The sequence below is a fragment of the Fundulus heteroclitus genome, chromosome 23 (assembly GCF_011125445.2).
Source record: "Fundulus heteroclitus isolate FHET01 chromosome 23, MU-UCD_Fhet_4.1, whole genome shotgun sequence".
Lineage (NCBI taxonomy): Eukaryota > Metazoa > Chordata > Actinopteri > Cyprinodontiformes > Fundulidae > Fundulus > Fundulus heteroclitus.
The window spans coordinates 20,411,656-20,433,051 of record NC_046383.1 but is presented as its reverse complement, the minus strand read 5'-3'; the positions used below and the strand labels follow the sequence as shown (position 1 = coordinate 20,433,051).

Genomic DNA, 21,396 nt, shown 5'->3' with positions numbered 1-21,396 from the left:
TGCTTTAATCTAAACCACAGGTCCTCAAACCCGGTCCTCAGGGCCCACCACTCTGTATGTTATGGGTGTTTCCCTGCTGCCACAAAGCTGATTTAAAGCTATAGTTGGTAATCCTGTTCAGAAACGCCTTTTGTTATACTGAGTAAAGTGGTCCTACCATCCTGAAAGCAGTCAATACATAATTTATTCAGAAAAAGGAGGTTAAAAAAATAGAGAGCTGCAGGCTTGTAAAACTATGACCAATCCCTGCCCTTCGTTGATTAGAGTTTTGATCCTGCTCGCAACCCCCTCTGTCCCTCAAGTTCCAGGGGAATCGCCTTATCTATCGGTTGTCTCACCAATCATTCTGACACACTCACGTAACGCCAGTGTGCGTGAACGTTCCTAGTGAGTGTCCGCTTGCTGGCTACGAATGCGCACTTCTAGTGTTTATGTATCCGGTTAGCTTAGCGGTTAGCTTCGTTGTTAGCCATTTATTGTAGCTTCGCTGCTCTCACCGTATACTTTGAACAAGAGTCACAAGAAGCAAACCGCGTACAAGTTTATGACAAGAAGAGGAAGGCCTCAGTAGAAAGAAACAAGACCAGAGTGGATTTGGGAGATTTTTTTTCACACAATCACCCTGAGGAGTGGAAGAGCAGGTAAGACGGTCTAATGCATGTGCAGTTATTTAAAAAGGGTTGTGGGGAAACTTCTGGACAAATCGCCGACTCTACCTTTAAATCAATGGATGATTAAAGGGCTTCTAGAGCACTCGATGGCATACTGAGGAGGTAATGTAAACACTTCAATTAGTTGTGCTGGAGCAGACACATCTAGGGCGGCGCTGAAGAAAAGGGTTAAGGACCACTGATCAAATCCATTTGATTTTCCTTAGCCTGTATGGTTAGGGTCGCTGTATTTAGCTCCGGCCATCTTTCCATCACCTCTGACCAGCTTCCCTTTCCCTGTTGAATAAAAGCCTCCCCACAGCTTGATGAAGCCTGACACAATCAGCAATTAACTTTTTTGTCTTTCTAATTCCCAAGACAACCAGAAAACCTGCAACACAAATGTAAGATTTTCATCAATGTGTCAATACCCTTCCTGTTATTTAAACCACGTTGACCAAATATGGCTTATTGACAAAACAATACAATTTCAACTTTTTAAGGAGTTTAACACTTAACCATTTATGTTAACATCACAGTTTGGACTGATAAATCAAATACCAATATATAAACGTCTGCATACTTTAAAACTCAAAAATAAAAGGATGTCTACCGTATAACTCAGTGACGATAAGCTTTCATATTGTTAAAAAAAATAAGACAGCTGCTTAAAATTTCCATCCAACCATTTCTGTGTATAGCTGCTTGATCCCCTGCAGGGTCGTGGTGTGCTGACTTTTTTCCACCTGACACTGACTGGACTGCAAAGAGCATAATGAGCAAATAGCCTGTATTTCACAGCGTTAATTCAACGGTAACTGTATGACTGGTGATCCTCAGTTACACTTTCCATTTTGGGAAAAGAAAACGCTGCGTTTCATCCTTCCAGTTGTGTTTAAACAGAGTTTTCCCAGTCGTTGCAAGCATCATTCTCTAATAAGCCAGATTGGACTTTCCGAGCTGCACAGAGTTTGTGGGATCATCTGTTGTTTGTGCTGAAATACTGGAATATTCAAACGAGAGTCCCTCCCCATTTACACCTAAATTCAACGGTTGCAAGAAAGGTTTAAAAAAACAAACAATGGGGGTCTTGTGCACCTATGTGCCGTCTCTGGTAATGTTCTCTTGCCCTCTAACTCTTGCCCTCTATCTCCTGTTTCAACACGGTTTACACCTTGTACTCTTGTTCCCCTGTTGTTTACAGCGTATTCCTGTTTTTCTTATTCTGTTCACACATCAGGAATACACTGCCTGACGTCCCAAAAGACACGCCTAACAGGTCAGCTTTGTCCAGTCAAAGGTCAGTTGGTGTTTTTGGCTCGATCAGCCCGAATTCATGTGTTTTTATGGCCTAACAAAAGGTTGGGACATTCTTAAAACGTCTGTCTCCATGTGTTTCTCACTCTGTAACGCAGATGTCTTCAGGCAAACACAGCATCTGTGCTTTGTTATACATATTATCGTTACGCAAGAATCTAGGGCGAAGAACAACAACACTTGCTAAATATCTTGTTTATTGAGATTAAAAATGCGTTCAAATGTGGCCATAAACTCTGCTCGAAAACCCTTAATTCTGATTAATTGCGAAAACAAAGAAAAGGTAAATAAAGGGAGGCCAATGGTGGAGAATTTGCCTTTATGTGGAGCAGACTAGTTTTGGACTGGGATCAGAACCAGGCAGGGAAAAGCAGATCAGGGTTTTTTTTGTTTTGTTTTTTTTTTTGCTTTCTTCTGCTAGGGATTGGTACTGAGAGGTCTACTGTGCGTGTCTGTTTTTAAATTTAGCATGATTTAGTCAGTGTCCGATTTACAAACATTTCACCCCACCGCCGCGCTGTTTCATTTTTCATTTAGTTGCAGCCCAAGGCCATGTCCCTGATCGGAGACAGCCACACAGCACACCGCTGCCTGCCGTCTGCTCCACGGCAAGGCACTTCCCTCCTTGTTGTCTGGTCTGGTCGCGGGAGATGAAGACCTGCCCGTGACCCCCGAAAGCTTGAAACACTAACACACATTCTTGCACGTTTCTATATGCATGCTCTCACACACACAAGCCTATACGCTGTATGAGGACGTGCTTCGTTTGCCATGCGCACACGCAGAAATCATAAAGGAGATGCAGACGGAGCGCACACACCCAGACAACATGCGGAACAAGCCCGTCTAATTCCACTAATACGGGTAAAGTCTGCAGGAGCAGACAGGTATAACACAGCAGCCATCAAAAAAAACCCAGAACAGAGACATTAAACACACTTCAGAGCACAGTTATGTATTTAGTGAGATTTGCTCGCAGCACACAAACACACACATTCAACGGCAACAGCTCCACACACACCGAAACACCCGATAACTTGACTTGTCCTCGTCGTGCATATAAACACTGGGATGCACGGGCGAATGATGCCTATAACAAAGCAGAAATACACCCCCCCCCCCTCCCAAAAAAAAAGAAGTGAAATGCAAACGTCTGCGCACAAACACACACCTGTGGTTTCGGGCCCGCTCACAAGAACTCTTTAGTCTTCGAGCTGTCTGCCCCACTTAGAGTGAGCGGTGCTTGTGAAGAGGACCTGACAGAAAGAGAAAACACACACATCCACACGCTCTGCGATGAGTACACCGCCGCACCAGAAGGCCTGACTAAGCTGAATTTCCCCCTGCTCCCCTTTCCTATTTTCCATCAGCCTCAGCACAGGAGAACCTGCCGAGGGAAAAATAATGCCCACCATACACGCGCCGCTCTTCACTTTTTCTACCCTCGCTGCGACACAGAGATCCAAGGGTACAAACTGTGAATCTGTGCAGTCAATCTCCCACGTTTTCCCTCTGCTTTCTATTCATAGCCGTATTTCCATTCCATTCAGACTCTCTTCGCTCTGTCTTCACAACTTTCCCCCCCCCCAGATTTCCAAGCTCTGAGCTTATCTCTAAGCTTGTCTCTCCATCCCTTTTATCATTCATATGGTGCAGTGCGGTTGACCAACATCCAGGGAGAGACAAGTGCAGGAGTTCTGGCCAAAACTTGCCTGCTTCTCCGCCCAAATTATATGGGACAGTCCCAATTACCCTGTGGCCAACCAAGGCATTTCCTGGGTTAGCACTGGTGACGCGTGCCCACCCCTCCTTTTGCTGTGGTTATAGGGGGTGTCATTAGACGCTTGTTTTACTGCAACACCAAGAACGTGCCCGCCGGCCGCATCCACGCCACGAGAAGCACTACTGCAACGTTCCAATAACTATACCGCGCCTGATGGATGACAAATGGGAGAACTGCTGGGGTAACACTCCAGTTAGTAGTAAATTCCTGCTGGCCGACAGGGAGAGAGAAAGAGAGAGGAAGGGAACGTTTCAAGGAAAATAAGAAACTCAACACGGGCTGCTGGGATTTCTGAGCACAAAAAAAATAAAAAATTATTACTATACTTTTTGGGATTAAATTAACTCTGATTTAACAAGGTTTATGGAGATGTTGCTTTTAAAATACTATGTTTAAAAGGTTGTAGTAGCATCCTCAATGTGGGCTTGCGTAACATGCAATAAAACATGAAGAGTGAAGATTCACTTAAGGAGGCCACGAAATAACAGACTTTGAAGATTGTATCTAGATAGCCAATGAAGAGAACGGGATTATTTCGACGCCAAACCATTTTTTGTTTGTTAATGTCTTCGATGTGTTTAGATGTATAATTTGATGCCAGCCAACTGTTTAAAAACAGCAGCAAACAAAAGAAAATAAAACTACAAAGTCTGTGTAAAGTTAGAAGAGTAAGCAAAAATAGTCCCCTAAAAAATACATTAAATTATGTTCAAATATTTAACATTGAAAGAAATTATTACGCAAGGCTGAGTCTGTCATGGGATGAATATTGGAAAAATATCTTTCCTTTGTTTGCCTAAATGAATGAGAAGTACAGCCATGAGGCCCATGGTGACTCTGGAGGAGCTGCAGAGTCCGCAGCTTATTTGAGAAAACCTCACAACTATGTGTACTGTTCAGTCCATAAATCTGGCTTAAATCGCAGACTGGAAAGAAGAAGAGCAATATTGAAGAAAGCCATAAGGAATCCTATTAGGCATTTAACATGTTGGAGACACTGCAAGCATGTTTAAAGGAGTTCTTGCCAGATGGGTAAAAAACAAAACTTTTTGAATTACATGCAAGATTCTGTTTATGGTGGAAAATTAACGTCACATCCTTTTGAACTCAGCAACATGCTGTAGAAATGCTTTAGTACAGCGAGGACAGGGAGGATGGTCAAGGGAGATGGATGATAGGTGAACCTACAGAAACGACCTGAAAGAAGAAACAAGAAAGCTTTTTAAGAGTCAGCAGAAGACTTAAACTTGGGCACAGGTTCAATTTCCAGCTGGAAAAGGACCTTAAACATAAGAGCATGACTTCAAACAAATGTTTCCAGATCCAAAAATAATGTTTAAAATGGTGAAATTAGGTATCAATCTAAATACAGCAGAGGATTTGGAGGAATTTGAACTTTGATGTAGCAAAGAGGGACCCCCGAAATGTGACATTATTCTTCTGTCAGGTCAGGCCCAGTGTGACCTTGACAACAGAATAATTGATTTCTCTAAAGACTCAGGCCAACATCTTTGAATCCAGAGCAATCTATTCTCCAACCTGACAAATTAAGAATCTGGGCTCGTTACATTTTTGACGTTGAAACTTAAAGCTTGAAGTAAATCACGGTGATGTCCTATTTAATGATGCAAATCTGAACCGAATATTTTTTAAGTTATCATACCATGATAGTTAAAGTTAATATTCGCCACTGTTTAATGTTCAGAGGACTTTTTTTCTTGATTCTATGAAGAAATGTTTCCGTCTTGATGAGGACAGATGAGGCGGAGTTTGAACTGAAACTTCTGCCACAAATGTGTCAGCTACTGGTTGGCGTGCTCTTTCGGACATGAAATGGATTTCCTGAGGAAAGAGACTTTTTCTAGTTGACAAGCTTGGACACTCCGTTTGTTGATAAAGCTCCTCGCTTCAACAAGAATATGCCATCTGCCGGACTTCCTTATCCGTTGCTCCTGCACAATCGTTTGGAGAAACGCCATTCGTGTGCGTCAGTCTTTCTGTGCCTTCCCTTCCTGCCATACTGAATAAAGAGAGACTTTCTCAGATTTAGTCCAAAACAACCTCCTTTTTCTTTTATAGGCGCTTCGTATGGAGGACGGCCTGCAGCCACAAAAACTTTTGCCGAAATCCACGGTCAGAGGGTCTCTGTGGAGCAATATCAAAGGACAGAGTGCAAATACTTCTCAGTCTTGAGAGACGGTGGCGAGGTGCAGCAGCGCGCTGCCATCTTGTGACCCCTGATGGATGAGAGACTAAAGTCTTCTGCCACACAGGTGGGATTGTTTAGATGAGAGAAGAAAGCAGTAGTCAAGGACGAGAAACCTGTTGGAATGGACTGCAGCCATCAGCCCTTTTTCCTCGAATGCACGTCTCACATAGTCAAAAAAGTCAAACAGATTTTTTTCCACACATGGTGGTGGAAAAGCCTGAAAATGTCTTACAACTCTTAGAGGTTGAGTGGGTTGACTTATAATTTCCTGCTGGTTCATTCGTTATTGTTGCCAAAGACATTCCGATTTTGATCAGTAGAAGTAGAGTGTCTTAGTCGGTCCTAATCTGTGTTTAAATACCTTTAAACACAGATTAGTGTGGCCAATAATAAACATATATGAATCTAGTAGCTCCTGGTAATCTTTTGTTTTAGGCTTTTGGTGATGTGCCCTTATCTGTGATCGAAACAAGTTATAATGATTTGAAAGTGAATAATTCCTCATCCGTTTGGTGGCTTAACCATTGATTGTTCAATAGGAAAGCAAAACAATTAACCTAAATTTAATAGTTAATGGTTCAATATTTCAGACAAATGTATGTGTTAAATTATCCAGAGAGTGTGATTCCCAATAGCACTAATCTATGCTACAATGTTCACATAAACTCTCGATTTGAACTGTTTTGCAAAGAGGAAGGAGGCCCAAAGTGTCATGATTGGGTTGGTTGGACTGGATCCCAGACAAGAGCTCGGGAGTCGCATATAACAAGCAAGAGTAAGATATAATTAACGGAGGGAAAGGAGGGCAGAGAACTGGCAGGAGCAGGGGGGAGGACTGAATCTAACAGGGAACAGGATTATGGTCAGACTTGGGGTAAATACACAACTAAAAAGGAACAGATCTAACAAAACTACAGAACTAATAAGGAACAGAAGCTTAAAAAAAAACTGGAGGTGAATGTAACAGTAAGAGAATGCACTCACAAAAGTACTGTACTAAAATAAAGAAAGGCAAGCAGAAAATAAAGGTCTAAGAGAACTACTAAAATAATAAAGAACATAGCTTTACCAATATCAGAATCTGGAAATAACATAAATGATGAACAGAAAACTAAACAGATGACAAATACGAGGACGTAAGGATGAACAGCATTAAGGTGCAACATAAACAGACTGCAGTATCCCCGGGGAGCTAACATAAATAATCACACCCCCGGGAATCCTGACACAAAGGTCAATCTCCAGGTATGCAAAGCAGGTAGAGACATACCTGAAAGTCACTGTAATCAAAAAGGTGTCTATACTCCGGTCCTCGACTCTTTAGATCTTGATTGCATGAGGGGAACGTAATTCAACTGCTTGATTCTGTATGGACCCAGAATCTGGAAGTGTCACACACTGGCGGTGGACAACCACAGTTTGCAATACCTAATCTACACATTACTGATTTGGAGAGTGGAGTAAAAATGTACACCATGCATTTCTGATTTTGATTTATAAAACACTTTAGAAACCACCTAAAATTGCAATAAAATACATAGAGGTTTGTAGCTGTAGCATAATACGTGAAACTATTCAAGGGGTTGGAATGCTTTTATAAGACACAGCACATGGAGATTCTCTCATCAGTATTCCTTCTAAATTAAAGTGAGTAAAAAACAAACAGTACACTCGTCTGACTTTTTTTCCCCATCACTGAACAATGTCTTATTAACTACCCAGCCAAACATGAATGATTAAAACAACCACAACGTATACACAGTGAGGTTTCAAAACCAAAACAGCATGAGCGGCTTTATTAGCATTGAGGAACCAGGGATTTGTTATTTGGGGATGCTGACTGACTGATATTAGCAGTGAAAGACAAAATAAACTGACCGATGTAAATTAATGACCCCAGTTTTTGTCATTACACAGTTTTGAACAAAGTTACCAACCGGTATAGTTTTCTTAATGCTATCTGCATGTTCTGCAGCACTGCACTTGGTGTGGGTGCAATATGAGGATGCTGGTCACCTGGGACAGCCAGTTCAACTACACTCCTTTATGCATTAATCCTGAATATAAGTAAAAATTTGTATAAAAAACTAAATCTATTCTCAACCTCTATGTGGCTTTGCAAAGAGATAATACACTAACCATTTAGTTTGATTTGCAGATTGTTAATTTGGTCCTTCATTCCACCAAGCACAAACTTGATGCAGCCCATTCTACATCCACTTTGTTGCATTTCAAAATCAGTTTCCCTGAATTAATTAAATTTTCCTTCATCTCAGCATTCCTACAAAGTTCACATAAACAGCACAGGTTTACATGCAAATTATCGTATTCCTAATATCACTGTGACTTCGTATGCAGGTTTAGATGTTATAGTTGACTGGTTTAAAGCTGATCATTTACAAACCAGCTCATTGAAAATGTACAGAAAAAGTGAAAGGAGATTCCTAAAATCCCTGCTTTGCTTCTTCATCCGATCTAGATTTTTACGGTTCAAGAGTCTTAACACCACAGTTTGGTCCAAAATAAGTCTAATCCGTTAGACAAGTATTAAGCAATATATGTCAAACGGGGAGCCAAAACCAGGCACTTGGACACATTTTATGCAGCCCCCCCAAAAAAAATTAGGAATGTTGGTAGGGGTGGTTTATCAAAGTGGAGATTGTTTATTTTAAATTAGGGCAAAATCACCACAGACAAATACACAGCTTCTTAAAGTGGAGAATGTTAGGTTTAACACAAAGTATTGGTCCTTTAAAAACCTCGCTTCACTTCTTTTTATTTTCATGGTACATAGGATCACACCTGCCCATTGACTTCTGCTCAAAAACAAATTTTGGCACACCAGAATCTGCTTTCATACAATTTATTACACCTGGTTAAATACAACAATTGTTTTCAAAGAAAGAGTTACTTACTCTTGTTCTCAATGCTGAAAATAAAACTTTTTTTTTCAACTGGGCCCAAACTAATTTGCAAATTGGATGCCTCTCTTTTAACAAAGCAAACATGTTTGGATCTGATATGATTTACACATCCATTTCTTTCAAAAAAAATTACATTTGGTTAATTAGGATATTGCACGCTTAGTTTATTGTTGGGCAGGTAAAAAAAAGAAAGAAAAAGAAACAACCTATTTTTCTGGCCCATGAGGCCGTTTAACCTTTGGCCCACAAGAAAAAAATAATACATAAATGATGTAAAACGTGTTATTATAGAGAACTCAATACGTTTTTGTCATTCCTTCAAAGACTGATAAAGTAAATGGTTATACACAGGTGAAAAAAAACAACACTGTTTATTGTTTTGAAATACTGTTACATCCAGACCCCTGGAAAACAGAATTAAAACTGAAATGGTCCTATCTTGGAAATCAATGCCTGTGCAACAAAAGAAAGTCAAATCTTTCAAAAGAAATCAGTTCTTTGTTGGATTAACAAAAGTAAGCAAACAGTCAACAACTATCATACAAAATTACCAAAAGCACCTTCAGCCAACCCTGGACTTTTACTCAATTCAGGCGAGCTGGATTCGAAAAATAGTCTGATGGGTCAGAACCGAAACTGCATTCTTAAACCATGGACGCATCATTCTATCGTCTGCAAGGAGAGGGACCACCTGCAAGTAGTTTAAAAGCGTCTATGATGGCAGGAGGATGCATTAGTGCACAGAGAAGTAAGAAGGCAGCTCAGTAAGCTGCACATCTGTGAACACTGAACAATATAGACAGAATTTGTTGGAACATATGTCACCATCTTTTCCACGTGAGGCCATGCTTATTTCATCAACAGAATGCCAAACCACATTCTGCACAAATTACCACAGCAGGAATATATAGTGGAGGAGATCACATGCAAGGTAGCAGCGTCGTGACTATTGTAGCAGCACATGCTTTTAATTGGGTTCCTACAGAGTATTTCTTATATGAATAAAAAAAAATATCAGCACAGAAAGAGTGTACAAATAATCACTTTAGTATTACATAGGAACATGTTTGTTGATTTACAGATAAAAAACTCAGCATTGCTATAAATTAAGGAAAGTATATAAAACTTAAAATGTCAGCATTCAGCCCTTGGAGTTTTTTTTGACATTTTGTCATATTACAGCTACAAACTTGTATTTTGATTAGCCATTTGTGTGGAAGCCCAACAGAAGAATAGTTAAATTGTACGTGATTTTCTAAATTTTGTATTTAAAACTGAATTCAGGTTCGTCAGCCATGCCATCATGAATCTAAAAAAGAATTACAATTATTGTATATTTGGAAGGAAAAAAACAGTAAATGTTGAAACTGAATGTAAAATGTTGATTTTAAAAATATAAAAATGCATTTAAAATAAAAAGAAGGGGAATTAAAGTTTCCTTAAGGTTGAACAAAATGTGTATTCAGTTATTTGTATTACACATTTATATGTTTTGGAAACAAAATTCTGAACAAATCTTTTTTTTTTTTTCTGCTTTCAGAATTGTTTTTTACTGTCAGATTCTGTCCTGTTCATACTTTTACTTGACCCGAAAGCAACAAACCCGAAGACAGTAATGAACTATGAATGGTTATTGAGAGGTAGGGAAAGAGGGGGTTGTGGAAGTGGACTGTGGTTCTGGCCGGCTGGGTAGGCTCTGGTCACGCACTGTGGAAAGTGAGAGAGGAGAGGTGAGCACCAAGGACAGAAAGGCCAGCTAGATGGTGCGGCAGCGGCTGACTTACAGAAGAAGGGGTGGATGATGAGCTGGAGGGAGAGAGACAGGCAGTGATTGCAGATGGCGACCAGAGGTGTGGTTCGAGACCTGGTGGGTGCTCCTCGGCTGAGGGTGGACAAGCCGGGTGGCGGGAGGACGCCAGCGGGGTCCGACTGGACTGCCAGGAGGGTTCAAGGGATCTGGAATTGCCAGAGGACAGGATGATGGTAATTGAGGAGAATCTTGACAGACCAGACTAGAACCCTTGTAGACTAGGAGTATCAGGAACTAGGATGGTCATGTACCGCTCAGTGAGCTTATGCTCTGATACCCTCCGTCTGTCTCCTGACGGACAAAGGTAAGAACAGCCGCACACCTCTACTGCACAGAACTGCGTACCTGACACAATAATGACAGAAGAGAAAATATATGAATAATCTGAGCCCCTTAAATATTAGAAACTTTTTTTTATGGTCATATTTTTTATGAGTATCCAGAGTTGGGTTGATATAAATGATAAACAATATTCACTTTGAGTAGGACTAACTGTTGCATTCGGTCCTGAATGGAGATGTTTCCTAACATACAGCAGCAGCAACTAAAGGTTTTCTGAACTCATCAAGAACAGCAACAGGAGGAAGGAGGAAGGCTGCTGCTTCCATCTTCCTCTCTAGAGAAGGACATGAGAAGGTTTTACATAGATATCATCCACTGAGAATTCAGTTGTAGGCTTTTTTGAACAAACCTTAAACCCTGTTTTATTTGGTTGGTGACGCACATTTATTCAGGAAAATCTAACACAGTTAAACTTTAACAATTGTTGTTTTATTTTTATTTTGCATAGAACCATCAAACTCCATCAATGGTCAGCTTAGGGAGAGCCTGCAGCAGCGTCAGGGCCACTTTGTCCTGATGAACCGTTAACAGATACCTGGCTGCCTGTTATTCAGGGGAAGACCCTGACATGTGTAGTAAAGTGTAATATTTCAGCTTCTGTCAAGACACTTCAGGTAAACTTTCAATGTGGATTCAATGAAATATTAGGATGAAAGCCCAAGAGAAGACCTTAAACTCTCACTGAACACATGCTGACATTCTTAAAGTGTTACCTTATAATCTCTATCATCAGATATACAAAGATAAGTTATGATGGGCACATTCCCGCATGTTTTATTTAGTCTGACCTAAAATGTGTGCATTAGTTTTTCCTCATTTGACATGTTTATAAAAGTGAATGTCCATTTTGTGTCTATCAATTTGGTCGGTAAACTCCGTGAATAAACCTCTTTTTTTTTTTCTTTTTTTTTTTTTTTTTTTTTTTTTTTTCCATCACCCTCCTGGCTGTGCTGCTTGATGTGGACACCGTTTTCATAGACCTCTACAACTACTGTTCTACTGCTAAATAGCTTTTCAGCTCATCAGTATCAGTCACGGCTGCTTTCCGAGTTTTCCAGGCTCCTAACTTTTTCTCTTTAGTTGTCAATAAACTTGGCATTAGATCCAAATTGTCTTTGTTTTTAACAAAGAAGGAGAGGCCTGATCTGGAAACACAATCTTCTACTCTTCTCCATGACCTAGAGTCATTTTTCCAGTTGTTCAATATTAAAAAGGATAACTGAGATGCAAGGCAAACGTGACTTTGCCATTTATTTAGCTGTAAGTTTTATATTTAACTGTGTCTTCTAGATTACTGGGTGCATTTATGGAGATGTTTTTTTTTTTTTTACTTTTTAACAGAAATGCACATAAATATGTTGCTCTCTGAAATGAGTTTGAACAGTTTTTTAAAATATTATCCATTTTGTTGGCTTCAGCTGTAACTAAATCACAGAAAATAACTTCTTTCATTTCAACCTTGCGCGGCTCTTAGTGACTGGTACAAATGTCTTATAGGTTGAGCTCAAACTGGGGAGGGTCTGACAAATGGTTTTCCTGACCCAAGATGTGCATCTTTTTTTGGGAATCACTCTGAAGAGCCTCATGTGTTCAACACTTAGAGGTGCAGACTTTGCAAAGAAACAACGGGGTAACACATGCTTTTATTAATGGAGTGTCTATTTTATTCATGTTTAAACTTTATTTGTGTAAAATCTTTTTATTAAAACAGCTGGGAACAACAGATGTTCCCAGCCAGTGATCCATGGCAGAACCGCAGTAGGCGTGATGGACGGCGGACCAGCTGCATCATCCACATGCCTTGGATAAGAGAACAGATATTTAAATAACCTCAGAAAAACTGTTAACGACTTAGTTTTTAAATGAGGTAATTAGAAGTCATGATTTTCTTTAAAATGGTAAAGCATTCCAGGGACTGTTTTAAGGTCCCGATGGCCGTGGAACAACACAACCTCAAAGCTTTGTGATTAAACAACTTAAATCAGCATCAATTGCCAAAGTTGTGCATACATAAAGAAATTTACTTTTGATCCAAGTTGCGCTTAATGAAGATATTTTAAATATAAATATACAAAAATAAACGGAAAATATAAATATTTTTTCGTAGAAATGTTATACATGTTTCAACAAAAAAAGAAGATAAAGTCGGATTGGTGCAATTAGCATGCTATTGTTCTGGGTACTCTGCTATTTAGACTGAAATCCTGGGGGGAAGAAACTGTGGCAGCTTTTTTTTTTTTTTTTTTTTTTTTTTTTTGTAAATAGGGCTCTGTAGCGCCAACCTAAAGAGAAAAGTCTAAAAACTTTGTGTGCAGGATGTGTGGGATCTGCAGAGATGCTAGCCACTCCTTTGCTACCTTTTGTAATGCTCAACACAGAGGGTCAGAAATTTCAGCCAGACACAGGAAGCCGTTTAAAGGATTCATTATAAAAGAGCAGCTGGTGGTAGACTGGAATCCGCCGCAGGCACAGACAGGAATCACTGTGGAGGAGGAGAACAGGCTTTAGTGGCTGCTCAGACGTTATTGATGGTAAACTGGCTCCGAGAAAAAGCCACTAACCTTCTCAGAATCCAGGCAGGGGTCGAGGTTCCGATCAGTGACTCCTTTGTGATTTGGGGAAGCCAGAGCGCTGAGGCTGCAGGGAATGATGATGTCACCACAGGCAGCAGAATGAGGCAGACTAGAGCTGGCTTCTTTAAAGCGGACAGATTTAACAGATCACCAGAAGCTTGAATCAGTTCCGTGAGCCTGGCGTAAATCATCAACAGTGGTGGCCTAGTGGTTAGTGTCCGGGAGAGGCTGCAGGGTTCTGGGTTCAACTCCCATTGACTGCCGCTCTGGGTCCTGGACCAAGACCCTTAGGTGCAGGATGCTCCTCTGGCTCTGCATAGTGGCAACCCGCTGCTCCCTAAGGGATGGATTAAATGCAGAGAACAAATTTCAGTGTTGCAATAACAATAAAGATAATTTTTCTTACAATAAAACTGATGGCTATCTACTGGGTTCTTTTTTAATCAGAATGTGTGGTCATATAGAGAAATCTTTCTTCCAAATTTCTACTCATTTCAAGGTCCCTCATCAGGTCACGGTGACCCTTGTCTGCTGCTGTTCCTAATGGCTTCAGTAATGTTACTTTGCTGTCGGGAAACAGCTCCATTTATGACTAGATGTAATTGTTAGTTCTCACCAAAGTGAATGTTGTTCAGTTGGTACTTAACATTTTATTAACAATCTAACCAACTCTGGGTACTCATTAAAAAACACGACCAGCTTGTTTCTAATATTCAAAGAGGCTCAGATTGTTTATATATTTTCTCTTGTGTCATTTTCATATGGATTGTGAACATATAAAACATCTCCTCTTATGTTCACCTTATATCACTTTTGTGGGATGTCATAAAATTTGGCACTACCAGGCAATATGTTTATAAAAAGCAAACATTTACCTGTTTTCAGGTGTCCACTTGGTGGAGCAGCCATATTGAAAAATGCAACTGGAGATGCGTTGTGGACATTTCAACGATACTGACAGTGTTGCTGACAATCATGTTAAAAATGAAATACTTTTATTCTTTCCTGCTAAGCTTTGCATATCAACTACCAACTAAAAAGGGTAAGATCAGCAATTTCTTATTTTTCCAAAACAGTTATATCAATACCGTTTATATGAAATCTAAAATTTAATTACGAAGCTGAACAAACTTCCCATGTTTCATGAACGCAACATGATAGGGGCAGACACTTCAGTCATGTGGGGCATGCTGTCCATCATGTTCAAAAACCCCTGGACCTTGATGCCACCAACCCCCTTCGTCAGATTGGGGTCAAGATAAAAAAAAAAAAGGATCAACTTGAAATTGTAAAAACAATTAGAAAAAAAATGTATCTGAAAAAAAATTGAAATTGGAAAAAACAACAACAGGAAAGCTGTTCAAAACATTAAAATAGATCTGAATCAAATCTTAATTCAAACTGAAACATTTTTTAGTTTCACTTCTCTTCATTGCAATTTTTTATATTATAAGATCAGAATTTGACATTCATTTTCAACATGTATTCTTTCATTTAGATTTTATTTTTATTTTTTCAAATGAACAATAATTCTGACCCTTTCTTGGGTCAGAATCTGACCCAGTAATCTGGGTCAGATTACTCCCAGACTACATCTGGTCAAGATCAAAAAATTAATTAAATCCTAACTCTTTGACAACCTAAAGAAAGCTAAAAGATCTCAAAAGGCATCTCAACATTTAAAAAAGAAAAACCATCATACCAGGAATCCAACATGGTGGTGGAAGTGTGATGTTTGGGGCTGCTTTTCTTGCTTCAGAATTTGGACAACTTGCCCTAATTAATAAAGAGAAAACTACTCTGCTCTCTACCAGAACGTCCTGAAAAAGAATATCAGGCCATCAACTCGGGACATTAAGCAGAAGAGCACTTTGGTTATGTAACAGGACAATGATGCAGTGTACACCATCTTTCAATGGCTAAAAGTAGATACATAAATAATAAAGTGGTTTTTGAGTGGCCTAGTCAAATCACTGACTTAAATCTGAATGAGATGCTGTGACAGGACATTCGGTAAGGGGTAAGGTGCTTTATTTGTCATTATGCATACTAGGTAGATACAACGAAATTTTGTAGATCAGATGGAGGGTTAGCTTGAGCGGCTGTGACTGAGCGCGCCGCCACTATTAGCTGATGACCAGCATCTTTAGCCTTTAATCCCACCATTGCTGCTTGAAAAGCCACAATAGTGGCTAAATTGAAATGATATTAGAAACAAGAGTCGTGAAAAATTGCTCCATAGCAAAAAATATTTTTAGCAGCTATCTGCAAATGATCGTTGTTGCTGCCAAGGTTGACACAATCGGTTATTAGGTATAGGGAGCAATCACATTTTAACATAGGAACAGATTAATCTGAATACTTTTATCACTTGAAAAGGGCTTTTTGTAGTTACTCAGGTTGTCTTTGTCATGTACTAAAATGTATTTGGAGATCTGAAACAAAATCAAGTGCAACAAATTGCCAACAAATGTCACATAATTAGTACACAGAGTGTATTATGGAACAGCAGCAGAAAAAAGGTTTGTTGAAGAAAAAAGCCAGGAATGGGACACAGCAACCTAAACTCACCATCCCATGAAACAGGTGGGTGGCAGCATGAAAAATTTTTTTTTTTCTTGGTTGTGAATTAAAGCAACATTTTCCTTGAATTTGTAGGTCACCGCACCTGTGCTCGTTACACAGGCCTTTGTTTCAAAGCTAAGAACCAAACAAGGGGAAAGAGAGCAACTAAGACGTATCCCTGAGAGAAAAGTACCAAAAACAAAAAGCAGTAACAGGAAAGGCTAAGAGACTGACGCACGGAATAGGATGAGGGTTTGGAGGGGGGGGTGTTGGCGAGAGGTAGAGTGACGTAATGGATGACAGAAGAGAGGGATTAGCTGAACGACAGAGATGAAGGGATGCTCTTTTGTGTCATCCATCCTCACCCTCACGCCGCCCATCATTCACTCGGAGCATCACGTCCAAGCGTGTGGCAGATGCGCAGCGCCAGCTGTGGGCAATCAGTTTGTTTGCATACATTTCAAAGTCTGTTTATGCACATGTGTGCGTTGTAGGTATTAATATTCCTTCTGTCAGTCTGTCAGCATTAATACGCTCCATGTGTCTTTGTGTAAAAGGGCTCATGTATGTATAAAGTGTGCGTTTTCTGATTCTACTCCTGGTTGCCCATCTGGTGCTGCTATGCTGCGCCGCTCAGCCAGCTCTCTAATAGCTCCAATAACCCTGTGGTTTGCAGCTTTGTACACACATACGTACACAGTTATGTACACATTGGCACATGAATGCGCTCACACGCGCTTGACACAAACCTTTACACACATACTCATCGAGCTGTTATTCCTCTTCCGTGAAAAAGAGGCAGAAAAATGACCATGTATTTACTTTGAGCTTGAGGCGACAGCGCCACAGCGTGCCAGTTCCATAGAAAAATAAGACAGAAGGAGTCAAAGGGTGAAAATGAGCAGGGAGCCGAAAGGCAAAGGTAGCTGATAAACAGAAGAAGACACGAGGACGAGCCTAAAAGAGGCAACAAAACAACGCTCGGACAGGGGCTCGAGGTAACGGGCCTGGTCCAGGTCAGTGCTCAGCTGTGCTCCGATCTCACCCAGGCCTCTGCTTCCCGGGTTGGAACAAGCGGAGAAACGAACGCAGGCAGGGGAGAGATGGAATTCACTCCAAGCTCCTAAAAAACACATAATTCACGTGCTTAATACACATTATCTAACAGGTGATTTTCATCCACGTTTGGCTGTGTCCGATAAGACAAATTTAGGCTCACCTTAAGAATTTCAAGTATTTTCAGGCATATTTATGTTTGTCTAGGTCTGCTGGAGCGATCACGCTGCCCTGCACAGCCTGTTCCTGGCCCAGCTGTCGGGGCTTCATTCAGTAGTGGAGTGTCTTTCCAGCTCGCAGGACCGCAGCGGGTCCAGATCCAACAAACCGAGAACTTATTTACATTCTGGGGGAAAAATACGCCTTTTCAAATGTGCCTAACAAGTGCTTTCTAGCCAGAGAAATATTCCTACACATGTAAACAGGACAAATTGTCAACTTTACTTTGACGTGATTCCTCTGGATGTGGTGGATTACGCTCGGATTCAAAGCTGGGCTGTTCCAGGTTTATCCAACAAAACAGGTCTCTCTTCAACGAGATGTTTATTTGAACCCTACTGGGAAAAGCCAGGTGTTGCCAGTGTACACAGGGACTAATGTGGTTTAGAGAGTTGGCCTCAGCGTGCAGACTACAGGTGCTTGTAGGAGTGTGCAGCGGCGCACAGGAGATAAGGTGATGAGATGGGAGACGAGCATGGGTCCCGAAAATGCAACATAATGCGGGTCAAGGCGAGGATACAATGGTCCAGATTGAGCGACGGACTGACAGACGGGGCCAAGGTTGCCACAGTTACCTGCTTTCTTCTACCACAAGCTCTCCTGCTCTTTTTCATCCGTCTCGTTCCCTCCCCTGTCTTCTGTTAATCTGTTCCAGAGCATTGTGATCGCATGGAAAAAAACATAGCAAGTGCACATATTTCCCCCTTAGCCAAGAGCAAAAAAAAAAAAAAAAAAAAAAAACATACACAGGGGGGAGAGAGAAGGGTGAGGCATGGGGGTCTGGGTGTGTGATGGGAGAGAGGGAGAGAAAATAAAAGCGAAATAAACTGTTTATTCAAAGGCAGCGCTGAGCCCTTTTGTTGTGGTGGGGACCTGTCTTTTATTAGCAGCCTGAAAAGCCTTCAAAGGCTGGAAAGACAGAGGACATGCCAACAGACGAGTATATACAAGACAGAGGAGAGGAGGAGAGGGAGGAGAGGGAGGAGGAGGGTTGAGGCTGGGGGGCAGAGAAAGGGGGACGGTGAAAGGGACACAGTGAAAAGGTTTAGAGAAAGGCAAAACGAATGGGGTCTGGGGACATGAATGGGCAGAAACGCCTTGTAGAGGAGTTGATGGAGGGCTGAGAACTTAAATTTTGTGCCACTGGCAGTGAGGACACGGAGTAAAGACCTGAGCAGGAGGAAAAAAAAAAGGGGGGGGGGGGGGTTCTAAGGCGACTCCAGATGGAGCAAAATGTGGGGAAACTGTTCAGACCTCTGCTCATATGTTTGCAGGTTTTGTGCACTTCTGCAGAACTTTGTTCCTGAAACATCATATATTGTTCATAGAGAAAAAAAATATGTTTAGCTGCAAATATACGTACATGTGGAATGGGTTGGTCAGTCTGGTCGGTGGTGATGTTTATATCCACGCATAAGGGACAAGAAGATATGTTTGAGGATTGCTTGAAGGAGCAGAGAATACATTCCCTCATTGCGTAACTTTATCTCTCTTATCTCTCTGTTAGAGCAAACTGTTAATCCTGCGCTCCCACCTCTTTCACTCTCCACTTTTTTTTTTCTCTCTTTTCATCCCTCGCTTTGACAGAGTCAAGTCTGCAGGGGTGCAACCTTTGTGCGATTTGGCCCGTAGAGTCCAACCCTGACGCGTGTTGAGCACACATACATGCAGTCGGCGTGAGCAGGGGTGCTTATGTGTATAGGACCGTGCAGAATCCAGCCTATTTTAGAGCTTGTGCAGAGTGACTGCTCTTGAAGCTGAATCAAAGTGTTCTGCTTTCAATAAAAGTCACAATCAGAAAAGTGGCAGCAAGCAATGACATCACTGCAGCTGGGTCCCCAGCTGGAGCACAGAGAGGACTTTGGCAAGTGTATGTGTGTGCATGTGAATATGGGCATATGCGTGTTAAAAAAAAAACAAAAAAAAAAAAACTTTGCACCGTTTATTTGCGATATGCATATTTCATGAAGTCCGTAAACTCTTCGGCAGAGGAAAACGCCAGCAGGTTCAGAGCAACGCGGGGACCATACCTCTCAGAGTTTGCGAATATTTATCCGTGTGGGTGCGTGTGAGTGTTTAGGTATATGGTAGCTGAGAGCATAAGTGAGATTTCCAACCTCAGTCATCCCCGTGAGTTTCAGTGCACATTCTGGGCCTTGTTTCTATTGGAGCAGACAGTGCTGCGGTGAGAAAAACAACAGGAATTTCATCTGTCATTGATTAAGCCCATTAACGGTGGTGTCTGATGTCTTTTACACTCATTCCACGCACACCGACATGCAGCTGCACTCACAAATACAGACAGCTACGCACACACCCACCCTGACTCCCCCCGCGCCGCACTGCTACCAAGACTACCATACAGTAAAAGACACAACATGGAATATCATCAAGATCCACACCATTAACAGGAGTGTGTGTGTATGTGTGTGTTTGTGTTGGGTGTGAATGGATTTTCACACGCTAAGTCATGCAAGCCGGAAAATACTGATCATAAACTTCTAACCGGCATGAAACACCAACAACCCCACAAAGAGCGCACAATCACACGCATTCAATACACACGCGTATGCCAGGTCCAATAGAAAAGACAAGATATTAAGTTGATCTCGTGACGGGGATGTGCAGACAGGTACATAATATACACTGTAATAAAGCACAGATTTAAACACGCACTTATATATATAAAAAAAGCACATGAAAACAAATGACTACTGCTCTCTGGAACCAGACACTCTAAACAAACCTAACAAATGTCTTAAGTTGTCACTCTGGCATTTACCACGGCACCACTGTCATTTTTATACGCCAGTCTCACTGCTTTGGACATGGGAGCGTTGGGATTTTAGCTGCATGCTGAAAACACAGCCTGCATAACGTGACAGTTATTGGTTGGAAAACAGAGCGGCAGCGCCGTTTCTGTTTCACCGCTCGGCCGAGACGGTGAGCGACTTCATCGTCTCTCCTCGAAGACCCGAGCTGTTTTGTAGACGCTGAGAACCACGCAGTAAAAGACATGTACAAACTAAGAGCTGAGAACAGCTAAAGAACTGCCAGGCTTTCTCATCTGCAAAACCCAGAGAAACCACAGAACAGATTTATCTCATTCACAAAGCCCACGCAAATTGAGATTTGCACTTCAAATACTTCTTTAAAGAAAACTGGATTCTCCCTGAGCAGAAACTGCCATCCACATGGAACCAGTGTTTTGTAAATGTGCAAATATTTAATTTTTTTTCCCCCTGACATTGGATTTACACAGAAATACTGTTTAAGGAGCCCCAAAAGAAATATTTTTGAAAATTGGTACCAAACTGAAAATATCTTGAAGCAGCACCACTGGATTCTCAGAGGTGACCGACAGGCAAGTTTATGTCAGTGATTATGACATAGCTCCACCTCTAACATCACACTCAACCCAAACTCCATTTTTATGTGAATGTTCCACACCTTCATCGTTGCGTTTTGTGTGTATTTCCATGGCTGCACTACAAATACAAACCTGACATAGTTACAGTTTAATAGCTACAATTTAAGAGTAATGTTTGTTGTTTTCAGTGTTTTCATGTGGATGAAGACATTTCTAGAGAGGACCCCTTGTTTACAAGGAACTCAGCAATGAGAAATATAGTTTGGGAAAATCTTTAGGTCAGACAAGACGAGAGTTTTCTCACACACAGATAAAGCATCCCACATTATTCATGAGGTAGGAGGATTAAGACAAAGTAGTGTCCATAAAATAAGTAAGAAATATGTAATATCTCCAGAAACCTAGCACAAAGGAAGAAGCAGAAAAAAAGAGAAAAGTGCAACGCTCCTTTATTTACATAACAAGTAAATGACTCAGGTAATTTACAAATAAAATAAATCAATTGCATTAATTCATATTTACTGCTAGTTTACAGTCACAACAAGAATCCTCAAGGTTAACTGAACCTTCCACCAGAT

The 21,396-nt window shown here is 41.0% G+C and overlaps 2 long non-coding RNA genes across 3 annotated transcripts in view; both read right to left on the bottom strand.

Moving 5' to 3' along the window:
- Nucleotides 1-10,400: 10,400 nt before the first annotated feature.
- LOC118557384 overlaps nt 10,401-21,396 on the bottom strand; it is a 28,676-nt gene continuing 17,680 nt past the window's right edge. The window contains exons 2-4 of one of the 2 annotated variants that reach the window (XR_004927846.1): nt 10,945-11,038; nt 10,668-10,839; nt 10,401-10,590 (exon numbers count right to left, since the gene is read on the bottom strand). This is a non-coding gene — a long non-coding RNA (uncharacterized LOC118557384). Of the gene's footprint in view, nt 10,591-10,667; nt 10,840-10,944; nt 11,447-21,396 lie in introns of those variants that run through there. The other variant, XR_004927845.1, reaches the window with a different exon arrangement.
- Nucleotides 12,752-14,423, bottom strand: LOC110366579. Its single transcript, XR_004927844.1, has 3 exons — nt 13,597-14,423; nt 13,393-13,517; nt 12,752-12,835 (listed from the first exon to the last, which is right to left on the bottom strand). It is a non-coding gene; the product is annotated as an uncharacterized LOC110366579 (long non-coding RNA).